The 20,621-nt window shown below is 37.5% G+C and overlaps 1 protein-coding gene and 1 long non-coding RNA gene across 12 annotated transcripts in view; one reads left to right on the top strand and one right to left on the bottom strand.

The window, feature by feature from the left end:
• ARID1B (AT-rich interaction domain 1B) overlaps nucleotides 1-20,621 on the top strand; it is a 398,476-nt gene that overhangs the window by 171,507 nt on the left and 206,348 nt on the right. The window lies entirely within an intron of this gene.
• LOC141571921 (uncharacterized) lies at nucleotides 13,731-19,753 on the bottom strand. Its single transcript, XR_012496964.2, has 2 exons — nucleotides 19,098-19,753; nucleotides 13,731-14,027 (listed from the first exon to the last, which is right to left on the bottom strand). It is a non-coding gene; the product is annotated as an uncharacterized LOC141571921 (long non-coding RNA).

The following is a 20,621-nucleotide window of genomic DNA, read 5'->3' as shown; positions in this document are numbered from 1 at the left end:
CTGGGTTTTCACTAAGCTAAATAGTTCCTTTAACTGTTTTCCTCATTATGTGGTTTCAGGTCCCTCTACTACCCTATTCTTAATTCTTTGATAAACTTCGTTTTGTATAAGCACCTGCAGATGTGAATCAACAACTAAACGGAATAGTCCAAAGGTGTGGCTGAGTCAGCCTGGCACCCTATTTGCTCTGGACGTCATGATGCTAAGGGGCTAGGCTTTATAGCAACTGCATTGCACTCTAGCACTGATGGGAAGTGCTTCTAAGGCTTAGGTCTCATCCATCCTGTACCTGAACGAACCCAAGTACAGTTTTCACGTTCTCCCTTACCGTGCGCTGTCTTACTTGTTTCGGGCCATTGTTCAGCCTGATCACATGTATTTGGATCCTGAATCTAGCATGCATAGTATTTAGTATAATTCTGACTCTTGTATCATTTGTAAATTTGTATCTCATACTTGTTCCTCAAATAAAAAAAGTTAAAAAGACTAAATGCAGAGCATTTTGCCGTTCTGGTTTTGGCCATCCTTCTAGGTGTAATAAATCTAGAGCTGCTAGTACATGCTGCAGACCCTACGTCACACATTAACCAAACAGGTACTTGGTCAGAGGTTGGGTTTCCAGAACAATTAGGACTACAGTCTTGTTATGTATGTTACAGTGCTGTTTTTCAAAAGTATTCGTTGTGGATTATACATGACTTTTCCAATGCAATAATACATATAAAGGTTCTGTAATATTGAAAGTTATACATAATTTGCCATTGAGATAATTTTATCTTCATTAAACCTAAGTTTTCTTAGAGAAGAAAATCTGCTTTGTAAGCCAGTTCATCAGTGCCTCTAGTGGCATTCGTTCGCGTCTTCCCTATATCCAGAAGGAGTAGCCAAGGTAAGCATCAAGAAGAGGTAGCAGAACCTATACCCATCTCCTGAAGGGCCCTAGAAACAGCCTAAATGTCATGGGTCCAAGGCAGAAAGTATACCCTTCCTCCCGGATGTTGGATCTTAGAAATGACATGGTCCCATTTGAGGGGCCTAAAATTCCAGGTAATTAGACTGTTGGTCACAGAAGCCCAGAGCCTATCCCGTCAGGATGGTTCCTAGAACAGCAGAGAGTGGATGTAGGGGCCTCGTGTCCTTCCTCACATTCCTCTGCATTCCTCTGTGTATCTGACATGCCATGTCCATCCAGGACTGAGGGGATGCTGGGTACTAGGGAAGTTAAAACTGGCGTAGTCTTTTGTAAGGATCCAAACCTCGGGGAAGATGTGCACTGGGGGCCTGGATCTGGGGAAGAGCGCAGGGCACCCGCCTCTGCAGTGCAAGGGGCTTTGCCTCCCTGCGCAGCAGAACCTGTGGGAGGGGAGGGAAGGCTGCGCCAGCGGGTCACTCATACAAAAGACGGTCTTTTTTTAAATGGGTGCCAGGTCTTTTCCTGTATTCATGGAGGACAGACACACACTTTCTGCTGGACTTGTAATAAGCCTTCTCCGCTGCTCCCACACCCGTACCTTCTCCCTGCAGAGGCCAGGGCTCAAATTCTGGAGCTAGGTATCTGGCAGGCAGAGCACTTACAAATTTAAAATTTGGCACTAAGTGTTATAGATTGGGGAAAAAAGTGCTTCCGACGGTGCTGGTTCTGGGCCAGCAGGTGGGAAATAATCCTCTGGAGCTAGTCTCTAGGGACAGTGTTCTTTTTCCTTCATCACCAGTAGGCCCCCCGGTGACTGGTGACCTGCCACCCAGGAGGATGGAGTCACTCCAATGACACACTTAGTGTGATTGTCATTAAGTGAATTTTGCGTCTTTCCCCAAGAGAAAAATATATGAGTGAATTTTGGTTGCTGAATATTGCTGTTTACAGCATTTGTAGCAGAAAGTATGTTACAGGGACTCTAGATATTCTAGGTCAGCATTGTGCAATCGAGCTGTGTGCAGTAGGAAAATATTCCATATCTGTGTTGTTCAACATGTTAGCCACTCACCATATGTTCTGTGTAGCACTTGAAATATGGCCAGTGTGAGCAGTTGAATTTTAAATTTTAATTAAATTTACATGGCCATGTTTGGCTAATAGCTACCATATAGGACAGTGCAGACCTAGATTATGGATCCTGTGTAGTCATGTTTTTACTGCAAAGTGGATTTTGTTGAAAATAACAATATGCTTAAATTAAGGCTTTCAAGTTCTTGGCATATAAATCATTGATTTGCAATGCATTCTGAACTAGCGTTTAAACACGTGTACAGGAGATTGAAGGTACATGTATATTGTAAATGTAAAGTTTCTGGGTGTTTGCACATTGGCTGAAAACCAAGATTTCAGGAATAAGGATAATTGTATGTTCAGTGAGTGAATGTTTTAGACGTTAGAAAGCAGAGGTGCTTACGTGTCTTTCTGCTTCCTATTTCTCTGACCTTCCGATTACCTATATTTACTAGAAATCCGTAGTTATTACAGAGTAGCTACCTTAAGTGTGTCTTTTGGTTGCTCCCACCTCTCTCCCGCCTACACACCAATGTCAAAGTCAGCTTCAGCTGTGAGAAGTCGGTTCTCCTGGCAATGGTGCTAGGTCAAGGAGTGGTGTGACCCACGGGGAGCAGTGTGTCCTGTGGAGTTCCAGGATTCTGCCTGCCCACCCCACCGTGCAGGTGTGAGCTGGAGCGCTAGGATACAGAGTGTAAAATGTCTTCAGGCTTATCATTTGGCATCTTTCTCATAACTTAGGTGACATGTCTGAGAAATAGCTTATGGTTGAGCCTGTGGTGTTGTAAATAATGTTCCTTGATTGCATACAGATGGTGTCTACTGATAGTTAGGATTTTCCCCTTTTGTTTAATTGTAAAGGGCATCAAGAGATGTTTTCTCCCATGAGTCTCAGATAGTTTCATATTTAGAGCATGAGAATAGGTGGCGATGTCAGGGCAGCGTAGAAATGTTCAGACTTGACCTTTGAAGGCCTGTTTCCTCATTTGCCAGGTGAGGATGGAGATGACGAAGGACATGAGAGACTGGTGTTGAGTCCGTACTGCTCTCCTCCCAAGGTCCCCGACAACTGGATCGTGCTCTGTTAGGGAATTTGCACGCGGCCCAGCCTTCCCCTTCCAACTAAGACTAGTCACTTCATTCACTGTTTTTAGTGCTCTGCATGTTTAGAGTTTTTGTAAGAACTATATTTTACGTTAGAAATAATGTAGTTGGGTAGTTTGAATAATATGTTTCAGGATTTCTGATTCACTTGTCACCACCTTCAAAATTCAGCTTTTGCTCGTTGTCTGCAGTCATTTCACGAAACATTGCATTTTCACATAGTACAGTCAGTTTTCCTGATACCAAAAGGTTAAATCCTAATGTTTTTCGTAGTCATTATCCCACACCTGGGAACATCATTTTATTTTTAAAATGTTTACTGCCCCATTCTTTAAAGAGGAGGAAAACCATTAGGAATGAGTAATAATAATTTCTCAATATTTGTTTGATTCTGTGGCACTCCATGCACTTCAGCATCAAAAGTAGATGGATGCGTTATTATTGCCCGTTGTTCTTACTCATTCCGTCTATAAACCTAATTTGCTTTATTTATGATGGGAGAAGGGGAATTTATCAATTCACTTTACTAAGCAATGCTTGAGTCTGTGTAGTGCGCTATTATGATGGATACATTCCTGGTTTGAAGGAAGATAAAGCAATACAGAGTTTGTGAGATTATGAAGTGTGTTTCAGCAAATATATTAATATTTTATTGCCATGTACATTTACGCATCTTGTTGTGGGATATTTAAATGTCTTCCAATGTCTTCAGTATTTCTTTTGAATAATCATTCTTTTAAATTACAATCTAGGTTTCTCTTTTCTTCATTTGAGAAATAGTAGTCCCCTCCTCATCCCTCTTTTTGGAAAAGTCAGTAATCTGGGTAATTTCGATTCAAAAAGCTCTGTTAAAACCAAGGAGCGATTGTAGTCCAGTTAATGAAGCAAAGCATACAAGATGATGAAGATGGGAGTGACGGGGAGTTGGTTTACTAATGAAGCCCAGTATTTGTCAAGGTAAGGAAAAAAAAGAATCCCCGCCCCTTTCTTCCAACTTGGTTGTTATCTGGAATTTTCAGTTCAGTAAAATCATTAACTACTTACATGTGCCTCAAACTAAACACAAAACCCCAAGGACTGTTTAATTATAATACTTTTGTTAATAAGATTATAGGATGGTTATTAAATGAGTCTGTGGGACTTGCATTGGAAAGATGCTATGCAAATGGAATTCTTTTTTCTATTAATAGGAATAGTTGAGTTCCTATTTTTAATGGTTGAGTATAATATTCTGCTTTTTAGTCTATTATTCATGAAGGGTGAAAGCAAGAAAATGACCTTTACTTTATTCTATTGAAAAAGGTCTTGACTAATTTGCGTTGTTTGTTGTTACAGTGTATATAGGGTTTTGTTCTTAATACCTCTTAAAAAGTTGGATGTGATGTCTTTTTATCAAGATATTTTGAATAAAATTTTAGCAGTTAGTAAAAATTTAACAGATGTCTTTAGGAAGAAAGTGTAATTTTTTATAGAGTTAGTTGTTGACTACATCAACTGAGTTAGTTTTTCTTTTTAAATGTATCATCAGTTTTAAAAATATGGATCCTTCCTCACCTCTCCCCAGTAAATAAATAAATAAATAAATAAATAAATAAATAAATAAATAAATATTATTTAAAGCTTTATCTTTCTCCTGCTATAGTTTTCTTTGTATGTAGTTTAGTTGACTGAAATCTGGGAGTACTGTTAAAAGTGGAAAGTGGTGTAACAGATACATTTGAGACATACGGCCATGAAGGTTTTGTTTCTGCTGTGGAAGCTCTGACCTGTGAGCTTAGAATGGGAGTGGCGGGTGCTGTGCGGTGGGGTGGGGGTGTGTGTGTGAATAATGCTTTCTCCTTGTTATAACTCTTTGTTGACGTAAAGTGCATTTAAAGAGAGGTAGGTCACTTTGGCTTGTTATGAAGAGCATTTCGTTTTCTCAACACAGGACGGAAACAGCCTACTTTTCGAAGGAGTTGAGTTGAAATGACTTTTCTTTCCCTTTAACCCAAGCCCTTCTTTAATCGATCACTGGCAGGTGAGAAGTCTGCACACCATGCTTCTATTTCTGACTTGTCTGTGGCTGCCGGTGTTTCCTGGTTAAATTTTCATTCAGAATTGTCTTCGAAGATTGTCCACTTCTTGAGTTATACTGAGAACACTGTGTTCATCCTACATTATTGTTGTGATTTTTTAAAATCAGTATTTCATTTTCCTGTACAATTCCTAAATTTCTTTGCTTAAAAATAAAACAAATTTCTGTTTTCTGATAGGGAATTAGGCTTTGTACATGTGTGATGTGGCATCTGTTTGTAAGACAGATGTCCTTTATTGACTCATAGTAAGTTCCCTTGTGCATTGATATAATGGAATTATTGTTCTTAAAATAATTTATCCTAGTTTATAGTAAGCTAAAATTATATTTTCATTTGGTAATTATATTAGTCAACCAGCAAGAAATAATGTGCATAAACTTTGTTTTATTGGCAAAGTGCTGCCCTTAAAGGTACTATGTTTATGAGCAAATGTGTTTAGTTTGAATGAGTTTGGGTGTGCGTTCCTTTGAGTCAGTTTCCATAGAGCAGCTATTTACTAAAGCCTTAAAAATTAAAGCAGTAGTTTCATGGCTGGTCTTTGCATTTATTTTTTATATACTTAATGGGCAGTTGTCAAATGAGGGAGAACCCCAAATTATTCTCAGAAAAAAAAGAGTGGGAAACTACAATTGGATTTGGATTTAGCAAAGTTACAGGGTTTTAGAATCTTAGGCATACAATGTTCTTCTCCTCTATTTTATTAAAGGCTTGAATTTAGAGGGGTGATTTCTGTTCAGTGAAGAAGCAGAATTAGTCTTTGAATATTTTACGAAACAGAGCACCAGAAAGTTTGGAGAGCGGAGCTCTATTTTCCTGTATAGTTCAGGGTGCCATTTTGAAAAACCATTGCAAAGTGGGCCACATTTTTACGTTGTTAAAAAGGAATAAATAAATAGTTGTAAAATGGAACATTGATTTCTAAATTTGAAGTTTTATGTGTTCTCACGGAAAAGGAAAGAAATCAACCTCTTAGAAAATAAAAAAAAGAAAGGCAGAAACCCCAGGTCCCTCCGTTTTGCACACATCTGTTGCTCACTTCTCAGACTCGTAAACAAGTGGAATGCATGCTCGCAGGGTGGCGGGGGTGTGTGTGGGGGCGTGAGTGCACACGGCATCAGGGCTGTCGAGTGGAAACCAGGTACTACAGTCGTTTTTATGTTTAATCAGCTTCCTTTCACTGTCAGATTCCAAGCCAAACTACACTTTTAAAATATGATGGTATTCCACACAACCGAAGGTGTATATTTTGCAGAGTGAAATGAAAGAAATCACCAGTAAAGACATTTTGTGGGAGGTGGTGAAATGAAGTTCTGACTTAGAGAACTGTGACTGGCTCTTACTCATGGACCTGAGGTGACTTCCTGTGTACAGCATGAGCCCCGGCCCTTCAGTGGCTTTCTGGCTGTTGCCCGTCGGCAAGTATTGCACCCCCAAGCCTCTGTCCTCATCTGGGTCACCCTGCGTTACGCAGGTGTGGAGCTGTTCACCAGCACATGCGCCTGGCCCTTCACCTGCACTTACCCATGTATATGGGTCACCACTCGAGTGACCTCTTGAGAGAAGCCTGGTGAGGAGTGTTATTGGAATGCTTGGAATTAGGCTGAAGGACAGGGTCACTGGATGCATAGCTTTTATCTCTTGTTGAATGTGAAATCTGTGCACAGGTAGTATTTGCTGCTTGTTTCTTCAACCAGAAATAAATGGGCACAAGAGACTAAGGAAAAACTCTCATCTTACATGACTGAGGAATGTATTTTGTTGTATTTGTTAAGGAATGTATTTTAAAAAGAAAATTCGTACTATTTCTGTGTACTATGTATTCTGAAATAAAATTAGAAATGTCATGTGAGAGGAACAGTCTGCCGATTCTTTCTTCTTATAAAAAATAAGTCAACTCCACTATACCATCTACCCTATTTTTGCTAGAAAGAATGGATGCACTGATTTATTTCATAGAATAATTTAATATATACATATATATTCTTTAAAAATAGTTTAAAAGGGTAAATGACAATTCAGCAGTAAATTCAGAGGTCCTTTTTTCACCTTTGTTGTCTTTAAGCAGTTATTTCTAAAATTTCTAAATAAAACCAGTGTAAAATACCCCTCAGTGTTTCTTAATTTAGTTCTTATTTTTTATTTTTAGAAAGTGGTTTTTCAGAAAAGTTCCTCTGTCAGTTTCTTTAGAAGTATCGTGTAGTTGACAGAACTTATTTTGATAGATTCTGTTTGTTTTAGTGGTTTAAAAATCAGTCTTTGTTTTACTTACATTTTGTGTTGCATTCTTGCGTAGACTAAGGAACGTAGAGTTAGATTTGGAAATAAGAAAGAAACCTACTGCCCAGTGATAAGTTTTCTCTCTTTTAAAATAGCTTTATTGGTTATTCTAATCACATAGGTAATACAGATTCATTATAAAGTTGAGATTACTATTTTCTTTATCTTCTTAGTTTTTTTTCTCAGCGTATATTCATGGATAATTCATTTATTTTAGAAAAGCAGAGTCATATCATCTATGTACTGTTTATAACCTGCTTAGAAAACTTAACATAATTTCCTATCAAATATAGTTGTATATCACCATTTTAAATGATTGCATAGCATCCATATGGAATAAGCCCATTTAAGAAAATATTAAACCTAAATATACTGTATAAGTAAGCATTGCATTTTTGAGTTGTGCTCTTTTCTTTAGTGTTCAGAATGATACTTAGACATTAAAAAATAATTCTGAGTAGCATTTAACTAAGAATGATCAAATGCTACTTTAAATCAAAACCATGGAAGAGTGTAAAACGAACAAATAAGATTCCTCAAAAACATTTCCTCTTGCTATATTTGAGATGCTCCTTGTTTACAGAAATTGTATCGTGTTTATCTCAAAAACAGAATATTTGAATATGCTTATGAGCTAGAGGTCTGAGAGAGATGACAGATAATCTATAGCATAAACTAGGCATGGCGTGAGTCAGGATTCTGAACCGGTTTTCTGTTCTGTTTTTCTTTAGAATGCAGACGTGTTGGCCAGGTATGGAAAGAAGCTGCTTAATAACACTCGAATGAGAAATTCTTGCACACAAGAATTTTTGTTTCAATTGCAGAATCTCTTCTGTTATTCTTGGAAGCAGTCACAAAGATCCTGCATTTTGGCCTCAGTTGTGGGGAGTGTTGTCCCTAGTCCTCCCTCCCCCCAACTTGGCCTTGTCCTGGACTCAGCTGCATGCCTTATTAAGTCATCTCTCGACCTTTGGCTCCTCAAGACTATGAGCTGTCACGGCTCTCTCTGACATCAGTAGTATGTGACTTGAATGGATGTACTGCATACGCTGAGTCAGCTTTTTTCATTCCCTTCCACATGAGAAAAGCAGGCACTGAGTCTCATTTTGAGAATTTATTGCTATCTGTTGGTGACACTTTAGAGACCACTCTGCTTATTTGACTAATAGCCAAATGGAAGCTAATAGTCTGTTTTGGCCATTGAAGCCTAAAATCCTGCTAATTTCTTCCCCTGACCAAAAAAAAAAAAAAAAAAAAAAATCTCTTCATGCTTACGTGCTGAGACTACAGACAGGCTAATTTGATACTTTGTGTAGGGAGAATTAGGACAGGATTATTTGAGAGATTTGTAGTTTTAAGTTTTTTTTATGATAATATAATCTTATGTGTGTACTCAGGCCAAAGAATGTTGTGTGCCTGTATTTGTATGTCTTTCTATGCGTAAAAATTACAAGTTTGGAATTATTGATTTTGCAAGACAGAGGATACATTTTCAATCTGTTTCATTTTTTAAAAACAGCTTAATTAACCTCAATTGAAGTATGGATTCTCTAATTTGAAAAGGTTTTATTTTTCATAAAAAATTTTGGGAAAATTTACTAAGGTTGTAATTATGTCTTGTGTACGTGGTCTGTAAAGGTTTTGTTTTGGATATTTGGGGAGAATCATTCTTTGGTTCTGTTTTATTTTAGCTTTTAGAAAATGAAAAATATCTGAAAAATCCAAGTATCAATGTAGAGGAGGTGCTAAATGAATTGTAATAAGCACCAGAGGACAGAAGAATGTGTTAATTTCGAAACTACATGATGAGTTTTATGTTGTGAAAGGTTAGTTTTTCAATTGGAAGACTTAATTACTTTTCAAATGAATATTTCATAAGTAACTTTTTTTATTGCATATACATCTGCATATGTATTTTATTCCCCATGTGGTAGACATCAGTTATCAGCAGTTTGAAATTCAGTTATTTCCTGTTTTGTGTGTGTGTGTGTATGTGTGTGTGTGTGTGTGTGTGTTTTTACATAGAGCAGCTGTGATCAAGAATTTGTTTTTGTTTTTTAAATATTTTTTAAGGTTCAAAGTAATAACATAATTCAGCAGTCCAGTCCTTGCCATTACTTTGCTGATTCTTATATTGAACGTGACTGCACAGTTTATTTTCTAAATTTTGTCTGGCTTGTCCCTGTTAAGAATATGAGACCAGTGTTTTCCACCCTTCACAGAGGCGCTTCTGTTCGTCTAGGTGAGGCTTGTTTTTCTAAAGCAGCTATCTTTCTTGCTCAATCTCCCTCTACTTTATCTTAATAGTGTGGAAAGTGTGTGTCATTTAAGAAAAATTACTGTTGCTAATTCCGACGCTGTTTTGTCCAGTTTTGCAGGGGTTAATGGAATCAACTAAATTTGCACTTCAATGTACGAATGTATGTTAATAGTTGTAGAAAGCTTAGAATAAAGTTAATAAAGTTTAAAATAAAACCTAGTGATTTCAATTTAGGGAAAAAGTTTTTGCAATAGAAATATATTAAGTTGGTGCAAAAATAATTGCAGTTTTTGCAATTATTTTTAACCTTTAAAATCGCAATTACTTTTGCACCAACCAATAATGTTTAATAGTCTCCTTTTCCACTTCTTTTATATTAAATACAAGTTTGAAATTTTGGAACCTAATGTAAAATCATAGGTCGCTAATTATCTTTGGGGGGAGTTTGTGAACAGTAAAAATTTTTTGTTGTTCAACAGCTTGATTATCCAAAAGTCATATTTAAATGTACATTTGGAGTTTATTATGGATCGTGCAAAAAAAATTCAGTAATCTTTAAGTTTTGAGAATTTTCAGGTTAGACTTATTTAATTTTGCCTTTAAGATGTAGGCAGTGTATATGCTCTTTTGTTGGATTTCAGTTTGAATCTCAGTACCAGCAGTTCTAGCTCTGTGACCTGAGCAATTTATGTGACTTTTCTTTTTACCTGTTTGTTTTGCTGAAGATGGGGAATAAAAGTTCTTTCTGCATAGGATTGTTGTTAGGATTAGTTGAGATGTGCTCATCCTGCACCTCAGTAAATGGTAGGTCATTTTTATTGTTAATGGTTACTCCGGCTTGAGATTTTGTTCTGGTTGCTTGGAGTGAAGGAATGGGGGCACCTGCAAGCAGGTCTCTTCCTACTGCGAGTGAGGGGACTCAAGACAGGTGGGGGATGGGCCCCGGCACGAAGCTGGGTGACTTTTGCTCCTGAGGAAAGCACTGTTGTAAACACATTTAGCTTCTGGTAACGTTGGTTCTATTTATATGTTGAAATTTTTGAGAAATTTAACTTCAACTTAGTGTATTTGTGGAAAATACGTTTCCAGGTTCCAAACAAGTTGACTTAGAGATGAACCTGAGTGTGTCATTTATTTATAAATTATTTCAAGAATGGACACTGAGTACAAGCATACCCTGCTATTAATATCTCCGTTGATTTTGTGTTTGTCAACAAAATTATCCAGGTAATATTCAGTGTGAATGCAAATCTTTATTCAGAACACATTTGTTAGTCTAGGCTAAAATTGTGTCTCTTTCCAGCCCAAGGGTGGGTGCTGGGTGGTTGTACTGTGATGTCGGATTTACACCGCAGGTTCTCCCCCTGAGTTGGGTGCTGGTGTATGTTTTAAGACAGCCAGCTGGAGAAAGGAGTGTAGTCTGAATGAACTTTGTTTAAGCTACTAAATTCACATGGTAGGTATAGTGAACCAGAATTTTCTTCATTTATTGAAAAGAGATGTCAGGGAAAAATTTAAGGTCTCATAATAATACAATAATTACTTTACATGTAGTTCCCCATAAGCCAATTTAATTAACCTTATTCAGCCTTATTCCAATGGCACTAGTTTTATAACTGTTAATCTCTAACTACAGATGTGTGACTTAATGTATGTGAGATTTATTTGGCCAGGGAATCTTAGATTCTGGAACATTTATTAAAATAGAAGTTTAAAAACATACTTCAGTACTATATTCTGATTTTCTAAAAAAAGTACATTGTCTGATAACTTAGAAGGCACAATAAGTTCAATTTAATTTTCTTTTGTCTTGCTTATTTTTCATTCTGTAACGCCTTTTCATTATGGTAAAAGACAAACCTAGGTAAAACAGTTCAGACAATGTAAAGAAAATTAATGTTTACCCTTTCTGTATCAATAAGCAAACTCTAGAATGTATACATTATATACAATATTATGTTTAATTACTAGGAATAAAAGCTTTCAATTTTTAGAACATTACTTTTGAATATTTTATTTTTAAAAAGTTTGAAATTATATTCTATTTCACTTGAAATATGTGTAACTATTTTAATCAAGATTGCTTAGTAATTCTGCTATGATGTTTTAAATTTTGGAATATTAACAACAATTTGTTCTAAACTATTTTAATCCTATTTGATAAATACTGCCAAATGTTTGTGATTAGTAAACAGCATTGGAAAGAGATCCTTTTGGGGTATAAGACAGCTGTTTGTAGCTAATGGTACAACATTCCGCTCTGTATTGTTTGTTGTACCTCTCTTGTATTCCCTCTCTGTACTCACATGATAGAACACTCGGGGTGCCATTTGCCTTCTGCTGCCTCAGTGGATTTTGCTTTTATCCCCTGTGTATTGTGCAATGTATTTATGTCTTGCTCAAGCTGAATTACAACAGTCGATGTTTGTGACCCGAGCGAGTGCCCCGTCATATGCAGGACCTCGCTCTCTCTCAGCTCTGCTTTGACCATCCTCCCTGCATACTCCTGGATTTCTAGTGGAGAAAAATAGTTTTGCCCCAGTTTGTATTTTCTGTGGAAGTGTAGATCTCTGATTTTCTCTGGGTGCTGATGTTTCTCTGTACTGCTGGTTTCCTTAGCCAGCGGACTTCCCATGCTAGTCACACAAACGACAGAGGTTACTGCCACCCTCCTTCACCTTCAGGTATCCTGAAATGCACTCTTGATGAAGTTTTCAGACATTTATTTCTAATTAACAGTAATTATCAGAGAATAAAAACTGAAAAATTGGTGGGATTTTTGGGCTTTGCATTCAAGTATACTTGAATTCAGAGATTCCTGTTTCTGCTTTTACTTTGTAATCTTGAAAAAATTATGACTTTGTCATGAGCGAAATGAGCCTCCCATCCTTACTGATAGAAGATGACATGAGCTCACTAATGCCGTCCTACAGGAGAACTTAGTTTATTTCCATGTCAGTTAGCCTCAAGTTCCTCATCTTTAAAATGGGGATAATAACATGTGGCATTATGTAATGTAGAGTGGTTGAGAGAAGTGTGTGTACCTGTGTCCAGAGAAAATTTCTGAATGAGATATATCAAACAGTAGACAGTGGATGAGCTTGGGAATGTGTTAGCTTTTGTAATAAATTACCACTAACTTACAGGCTTAAAACAACACCCATATTTTTATTTCATAGTTTCCATGGGTCAGGAATCTGGGCATGGCATACCCGAGTCCTTTGCTCAGCTTGTCAGTCGGGCTGGGGTCTCATCTGAGGCTTGGAGTCTTCTTCCAAGCTCATGTGGTTGTTGGCAAAATTTATTTCGTTGCAGCCATACGAGTAGAACTCAGAGCAGCTTGCTTCTGCAAGGCCAGCTGAGAGTCTCTCTGACTGATTTAAAGAGCTCTCCTGATTAGGTCAGGCCCACCCAGGATAACCTCTTTTCTGATTAACTCAGAGTCAACCGATTGGGGACCTTAACTTCATCTGCAGAGTGCCTGACCTTTGTCATGTCATGTAACTTAATTGTCGGTATAATCACAGGGAGAGGATTATAACACGGTATGTACAGCAGGAGCCAGGGGTCTTGGGGGCCATCTTAGAAGTCTAGGAAGGACATTCCTTAGTTCATAGAATTCTGAACTTCAGATTTAAAAACTAGTACATAAAAAGGCTAAAACAATTCTTTATATTCATTTGACAAGACATTTTCTCCAGAATTCCTAAATGAAAATTAGAAGATTGAAATTCTAGAAGGAATGTTAACCAGTATCTATGTAGTCAACAACAGCAGTTCTCAGATGTTTACTGAGCACTTAACAATGTGCGATGGACTAACACTCAGAAACGAGAAGTAAGGGGTGTCCAGGCTGGTAACCTTAGTTTGCAGGTGGTGGGTGGGGTGGGGGCAGTCGGAAGCCAGGGGCGCCCAGTGGTTTCTCAGTGTCACAGCACCAGCAAGGACCACAGCTGACATGAGCTGCCCACTTCACCCAGGGCCCTCACTTTTGCCTCTCTGAGTATAAAATTGTGCAAATCTGCTTTATTAAGAATATTTTAATGAGATCGTGTAATCTTGATGAAGAACTTTTCTTTAGTTACCAGTGCGGGATTAACATATTCAAGTAAGCATGTAAATGTAAACTTGGGTCCCAGAGTTTGAATTCAGTACTCTAAGCAGAGCTGCCTCTCCCACCCCTGTTGTTTATTGAAATAGGAGGCTGTCTTTCTGTTACTTCAGGTCGGCCCTTGGTGTGTCCTAGGTAATCTTTGGGATTCAGGTGAGCACTTGCATTACAGCAGTCTCCTCACGTTCAACTGGATCTAGCTGGAGGAACCTATAAAAATTAGAAATGGGATAGGTTTCAATTCAGAGATACTTCTTTAAAACAAATGATCCCTAACAGAGGACCCACCCAACTGTCAGCCTAGGAATTCTGGTAAAAAAATTCCATTAAAAAGGCATTTTATACTTTCAGGAATTTCTTTGTATTTTAATTCTTTTGAAGGAGGTAGGAAAATCATAGAAAGGAGCGACTTACTGATTGCTGTCATTGTGTGTTGTACAGTCTCACTACATGTTGTGTAAGGCTTTGTGCTGTGCGGTTCTGTAGCCGTCAAGTATGTGACTACTGAGAGCTTGCAATGCGACTAAGGAACTGAGTTTTAAATTTTGTTTCATTTTAATGAATTTAAATAGCTACACGTGGTTAGTGGCTATCATATTGGACAGCACAGAATATAGACGGTTTCTCTTGTCACAGCAAGTTCTTTTGAACAGTGGTGATGTAAGCAAATGTAGTTTCTAACTTCGTGTAATAAACTCCAACTAAATGATCTTTAACATCCTTTCTGGTTCTCAAATTCTATGCTTTATTTAATGTTTCCTATAAATAAATTTAAAATGCATTTTAATAGGATATGTAGGTTTATTTTATTAGTGAGTTTCTAAGTTGCTCTTCTTCCTGCATATATATTTTTACTTTTATGCAAAGCAACCAATTTTTTTTATTGTTGATTTAAAAGGAACTTAGTGTTTTAAGCACCACAGAATTCCCATTATTAAATAGAGGCTAAAGGCACATGAAATGAATAAAGAATATTCCATTTAGTTTATATTTTTAACTCTCTAAAACCATTCCACTGATTTATTTTTCTTGAATGAGCCCCCTACCATATTTTTCGTTCAGTTTGATTTACTAGTTTATCTCAATAGTAACAACATCTGATTTATTTAAAATTCCTTCATAGTGATTTAGTGACATTTTTTACTCTGATTATGAATAGACAAACAGAGGAAATACTAAGATATATATATTTATGGTTATCATGAATAAGTGTGTTTTGGTCTATACGTTTTTGTTGTTTTTCCAACCCCCAAATATCTCTCCTGTTCTGGTTAGTTTTTATATGACCTGAATAGAAATTCTTTCTGTATCTCAAAAGTTTTTCTTTGTGAAGCATTTTTCTACAACATTTGCTGGGCTAATTTAGATGTGATTTCCCAAAGGGCACCGGACTTAAAAAAATCGTTTTATTCATTCAAGGACTGACAGTGTCCGGGGTTTTAGGAGAACAAAAAACAGAGGATATGGGGAGGAGTGAAGTGAAAACTGTGATGTAGTTTTGAGTTTCTGCTGTGGGTATATTTCAGTGATATCTATGCACACTTTGTGTTTTTTTTAACAATCTGAATAAAGATGTGCTATCTAAACAAGTTCAGAGTGAGTACAGTTGAGGATTTTGAAACGTAAACCCTTCTGGGGGCTTTAGCTCCATAAACCTTGTAATAACAAAGCCATATGAGTCCTAGAATCATTTTTCATACTTCTTAGTTTCTCACAGGGGAGCATTAGTGACTCTTCCTTTTGCACTGAATTTTAAAACACGCTGAATTATGTTATCAGATAGTTTTATAGTAAATAATCTTGTTTGGTTAATGTACATGAAAGGCTAATTGTGTGGAGGTAGAGACCGAAGTGTTGCAATTTTGCCTAAGATTGGAGAAGATAAAGGTTAAATCGTTCCTTGAAAACAGCACAGAATAGAAACCCACCCCAAGTACCACTTTCTGCCATCTTCTTCACACGAGACGAGACGCATGCTGATGTCAATGAAATTCAGAGAATTAAAAAGCCAAGAGAAAGCGCCTGTGGCAGTCTCCCATCTTTTAGCTTACCTTTTGTTAGATTTCGGCAGGTTTGTTTTCACTCAGTGGGAAGCATCACTTGGAACAACAGAATGTATTTGCCGTATTTTGTTGTATTGTTTTAGCTGTTGCCTTAGGTTTCAGATACACGGTGTCACTTACCAAAGCCTGCCCTTCAGCTCGCGTCCTCACAGAGCGTATACTAACCTTCCCTCCGTACACTCCGTCTCACCCCGGGCCCCTCCGCTGTTGTCGTCGGAGGTTTAATTGCCTAGTAGGCATTTTATTTATCGACTTTGGGTTGTTTCTCTTTTCAGTTATTAGGAACAGTTCTGCCCGTCACAGTCACGTGTCAGTCTTTCTGTAGACGTCATGGTTTCATTTCTTTTGAGTAGTTACCTACTTACTACTAGGAGGACGTGGGGTATATTTCTAACAATTTTGTACCATTTTGTGTTCCTACCAGCAGTGCTCTTCTCCACATCCTCACCACCAGTTGCCTTCTGTCTCTTCATTGTAGCCATTGTTATGGAAGTGATTGGGTTTCACTGGCATTTCCCTCGTCACAATGACGCTGAGCATCTTTCCCATGTGTGTCAACCATTTGTATGCCTTCTTTGGTGAAAAAGCTATTCAGAACTTTCACTAATTTTTTAATTGGATTATTTTGTTTTCTTATTACTGAGTTTTAAGAGTTTTTTATATATCCTGGGTCCAAGTTGTTTAATATGATTGGCAGGTATTTTCTCATAGTTTGTGGCTTATCTTTTTAATTTCTTAGAGGTGTCTTTTGAATCAAAAGAAAAGCCTTTAATTTTGCTGAAGTCTAATTTATCATTGTTTTAATCACTTGTGCTTTTTTGTGAAATTTGTGATTGCTTCATGTTTGAAAGATATTTTCACAGAATAATAGAATTTTAGTTTAACAATATTTTTCTTTCAGTACTTTTAAGATATTTGCTCCATTGTCTTCTGGTTTTCATTGTTTCTGATAAGTTTTTCTTATTTTTGTTGTTTTTTTATATAATGAGGATTGTTTTCCCCTGGCTCCTCTTAAAATTTTCTCTATTATTGGTTTTAGGCTATTTGATTACAATATGACTGTAGTCATATGTATGGTTGTATGATGGTGTTTTTCTTTGTGTGTCTTTTGCTTGGAGTTCATTGACTGTTTTGGATCTGAATTTATAGTTCATTATATTTAGAAGTTTTGCAGCCACTTTTTTCCCCCAAAATATTTTATTCTGTCTTCCTCTTCCCCACCCCCGGTTTCTGTAGCATCAAGTACATATACATTAGACTTCCTTTTTTTTTCTGGTTTTTTTTTTCTTTTTCTTTCTGTTTCAGGTTTAGGAGTCTTTTCTTGTGTGTTGTTTTAATCTGCCATTAAGTACATCCAGTGTATTCACATATCAGACATTATAGTTTTCATCTCTAGAAGGACAATTTGGGTTATTTCGTATAGTTTCCATATCTCTAATTTAAAGATGTGCACTTTTTTCTCTTCCGTTTTACCAGTTGGAATACAGTTGTAACTGAGTCTTCTTGCCCACCAATTTGAACATCTTTGTCATTTTTGTGTGTATTTCAATGTATTGACTTTTCTCTTGGTTATGGGTCATATTTTCATGCTTCTTTGTATTTCTGATAATTTTTGATTGGGTGCCAGACATGGTGAACTTTACCTTGTTGAGTGCTGGATGAAGATAGGCCTGCATGTGTGTGTGCGTGTGTATAAACGTCCTTGAGCTTTGGTGTGGGACCCAGTTACCTTAGTTGGAAACAGCTTGATCCTTTTTGGTCCTATGTTTAAACTCTGATTGGTGGGACCAGAGTGGTATTTAGCACTAATTTTGTCCCCCCTTTGAGGCAAGTTCCTTCCAAGTGTTCTATGCAGTTTTCCCTCCCTGCTTAGGAACAGGAACTCTTCTGGGTTTGTCCTGAGGCTTATTCTTTACAGTCCTTGCCAGTGGTTCTTTCCCCACCCTCATATTGTTTCTTCATACACATGCGCTGGACGTTACTCTGCTCAGTCCTGGAGGGAAGACTGTTAATATCCAGAACCTCTCTCTCTGTAGCTTTCTCCTTTTCTTTACTCTTACCTGTGAACATCAGCCCTCTTGGCACACTCGGGCTCCCAGCTCCATTCCTCAACTTAGGGAAAGACATCCACACTGCCTGCTTTCCCCTGCCTGCACTGCGGCTGGAAACTCACAGCTGGGCAAGTCGGGCTCCCCTTGTTTTTCCCTGTTTCTCAGGCACCACTGTCCTTATTGCCTGATGTTCAGTGTCATGAAAATTGTTACATTACGTACTTTGTCCATTTTTTTAAAGGGGGGAAAGTAAGTGCAATCTGTGACAGAAGTGGACATTGGAGTAGTAGAGTTTAAAGGTAGGGAAAAGTGTAGATTTCTTCATCACTGGTGTTGAGAGGATGTATCTTCAGCAAGGTTTGTTACTGCTTCTGAGTGTCACTGAGCACGGTGCTAGACATCAGGGTATGGAAGTCTCAGTACATGGTACAGAACCCATCTCATCACCATAAAGTAACTTTGTTCTTGTGTGATACAAATCATTAGACACTGTTGTGTGTCACTGTGTAAGAAGTTATTTTCACTTTTTCAATAGATGGCTCTTTACTTAAAATTCCATTTAGTTCCATGGTACAAATATTTTCATTAATATAATTCAAAAGAGAATTTAATGTTTGCTTTGTTAGTGTACAAAGAACCATTTCTTTGTAGAAACATAACTTTTACCTTCTAGTAGGATACATTTAAATGTGATATATTACTTTTTCTAGCTACATATTTTTTCAGGCTTCCTTATGATAGCAAAGTTAAACTGTTATTTTGTTTGTTCCACATTTCTCTTGTTCTCCCCAGACGGCAGCTGATTCAAGTGTACATATAATGTATTTACATTTTTCCAGTTAAAAGTAATAAGCCCATTTTTAATACTGTTGAATTGCTTAATGAATGAAAGATTCAGATGTCTTCAGTGCTTATGTCTCGGTTTGTAAAACAAAATATTCCTCAAAGTACTAGTATTGTTGATAATATTACCTGAATTGTGATTGAAGAATTTTACTTATCTATTTTGTAGTTCTGTGATTGCTGTTTCCATATTTATCGGGTTACACAATCATTTGAAAATTCTCAGTTGACAGGAATCCCAACTTTGCAAAGACAATTATATATTGTATCATATTATAATAAAATACCTGTCTAACTGCTGAAATACCTCGTTGGAAACTTACCATTTCTAGGTGAGGTTCCAGTGAGTCCAGTTTCCCTCATACAGAATATGCTGGTAGGCGAACTGAGTCAGCTGTAAACTCGCCATATCCTGCCACAGGGAGAGATGACCAACCCCAGTGACAGGTGTGGGAGGCTGGGGGAAGGCACATGCTGCTAGTTTCATTGGCTGCTAAGGGTGTTGGAAATTACTACTTGCTCTGCCTGAGTTTGAGCTTGGCAATAGTCCAGGAACAGTAGAGATTTGCATGAAATACAAACATGAATTATTTTTATTCAGTTGGTTCTTCCTTTAAAAACGTTGATTGCAGTGTGGCCTTCCCTTTTTTTGTTTTGTTTTGTTTTGTTTAACCATCCAAGTTAAAAGACTGTGGAGAAAGTATCTGTAAAAGTTGAGTATTTCTTGTTAAACCACCAGCAGCATTTCTTGTAATGCTTAGGCCCGTAATCACAGTGGTATAATTTGATTAGTATATCTGGAAAAGAATTACTGCGCTCCTTTCTGTGTGTCAGGTAGTGTGCTAATTACTGGGGCTCCGGATCAGATTCGTGGCTTTCCCTGGAGGAGGGGTCTGGTTTAGTGGGGAAGGAACTAGGTGAAATGTTGCCACATAGTTATCTCTGCTGTCACTGAGGCCCGGGAGGAGGCCCTGCGAGGGCCGGGGGGTCGCTGTGCCCCAGAGCCTGTACATCGCAGAGGGAGCCGTGGTTTTCCATGTACTCGGAACTGAGATTTTTAGCTTGCAGGACACAGAGAGGAATACATAATTTTTAGCTCTCTTTCATTATTTTAGGAAGGATCTCAGAATTTAAGTCATTTTCATTTACTGGATAAAACAATTTCATGATAAATCTATTCAGTATTTATTTTGATACTTACATTTCAGTATAGGTCTCTTGTTGTCTTGGCAGTTGAGTGTAACCACACTGTTTAATTCGTGACTTAGCGAAAAACTGAAAGTATCTAATTTCTTGGGACTTCCAGTAAGCACCCCTTGTCTAATCTTGTGTGTGGTACCAGCACTGCCCTGACTGTTGGAAAGCGCCATCGTCTTTTTCTAAGATTGCCCAGGTAGTCACATCACCTGTGGATGGACAGGGGCGGTGATTGTTTTTGAGGGGGAGGGTAATAGTAAAGTGGGAATGGGAGGTATTCATGGCCCAGTTAACTCAATCAGGAAATGGAGAGTCTCCACCTTTGTGTCAGACATAAGAATCAAGCATTAGAAAACCAATAGGTTAAAGGCACATATGTTCCTTCCTCCTAGGATAACTTGTAACCCAGGGAATCTAAGTTTTTAAAAATAGACAAAGTTTAGAAGTGTATACCTACTTTATAGGTGGTATTAAAAAATCAAATGAAACTGCCTTTTTATATCTGTTTCTTTTTAAAATCCACACACACATTCATACAATCATTAATGTGTGTTATCTTTTAAATTCTTCCGTTTGACATTATTTAATGAGGATTGTATTGCTTTATACCCTCTCTTTCCCACCCTTCACCATCCTCCCAATATAATCGC

This window comes from Rhinolophus sinicus, chromosome 2, assembly GCF_057876585.1.
Source record: "Rhinolophus sinicus isolate RSI-liver-muscle chromosome 2, RSI-T2T, whole genome shotgun sequence".
NCBI classification, from domain to species: Eukaryota; Metazoa; Chordata; class Mammalia; order Chiroptera; family Rhinolophidae; genus Rhinolophus; species Rhinolophus sinicus.
The sequence above is the reverse complement of the archived record's forward strand: the minus strand, read 5'-3'. Positions and strand labels throughout refer to the sequence as shown.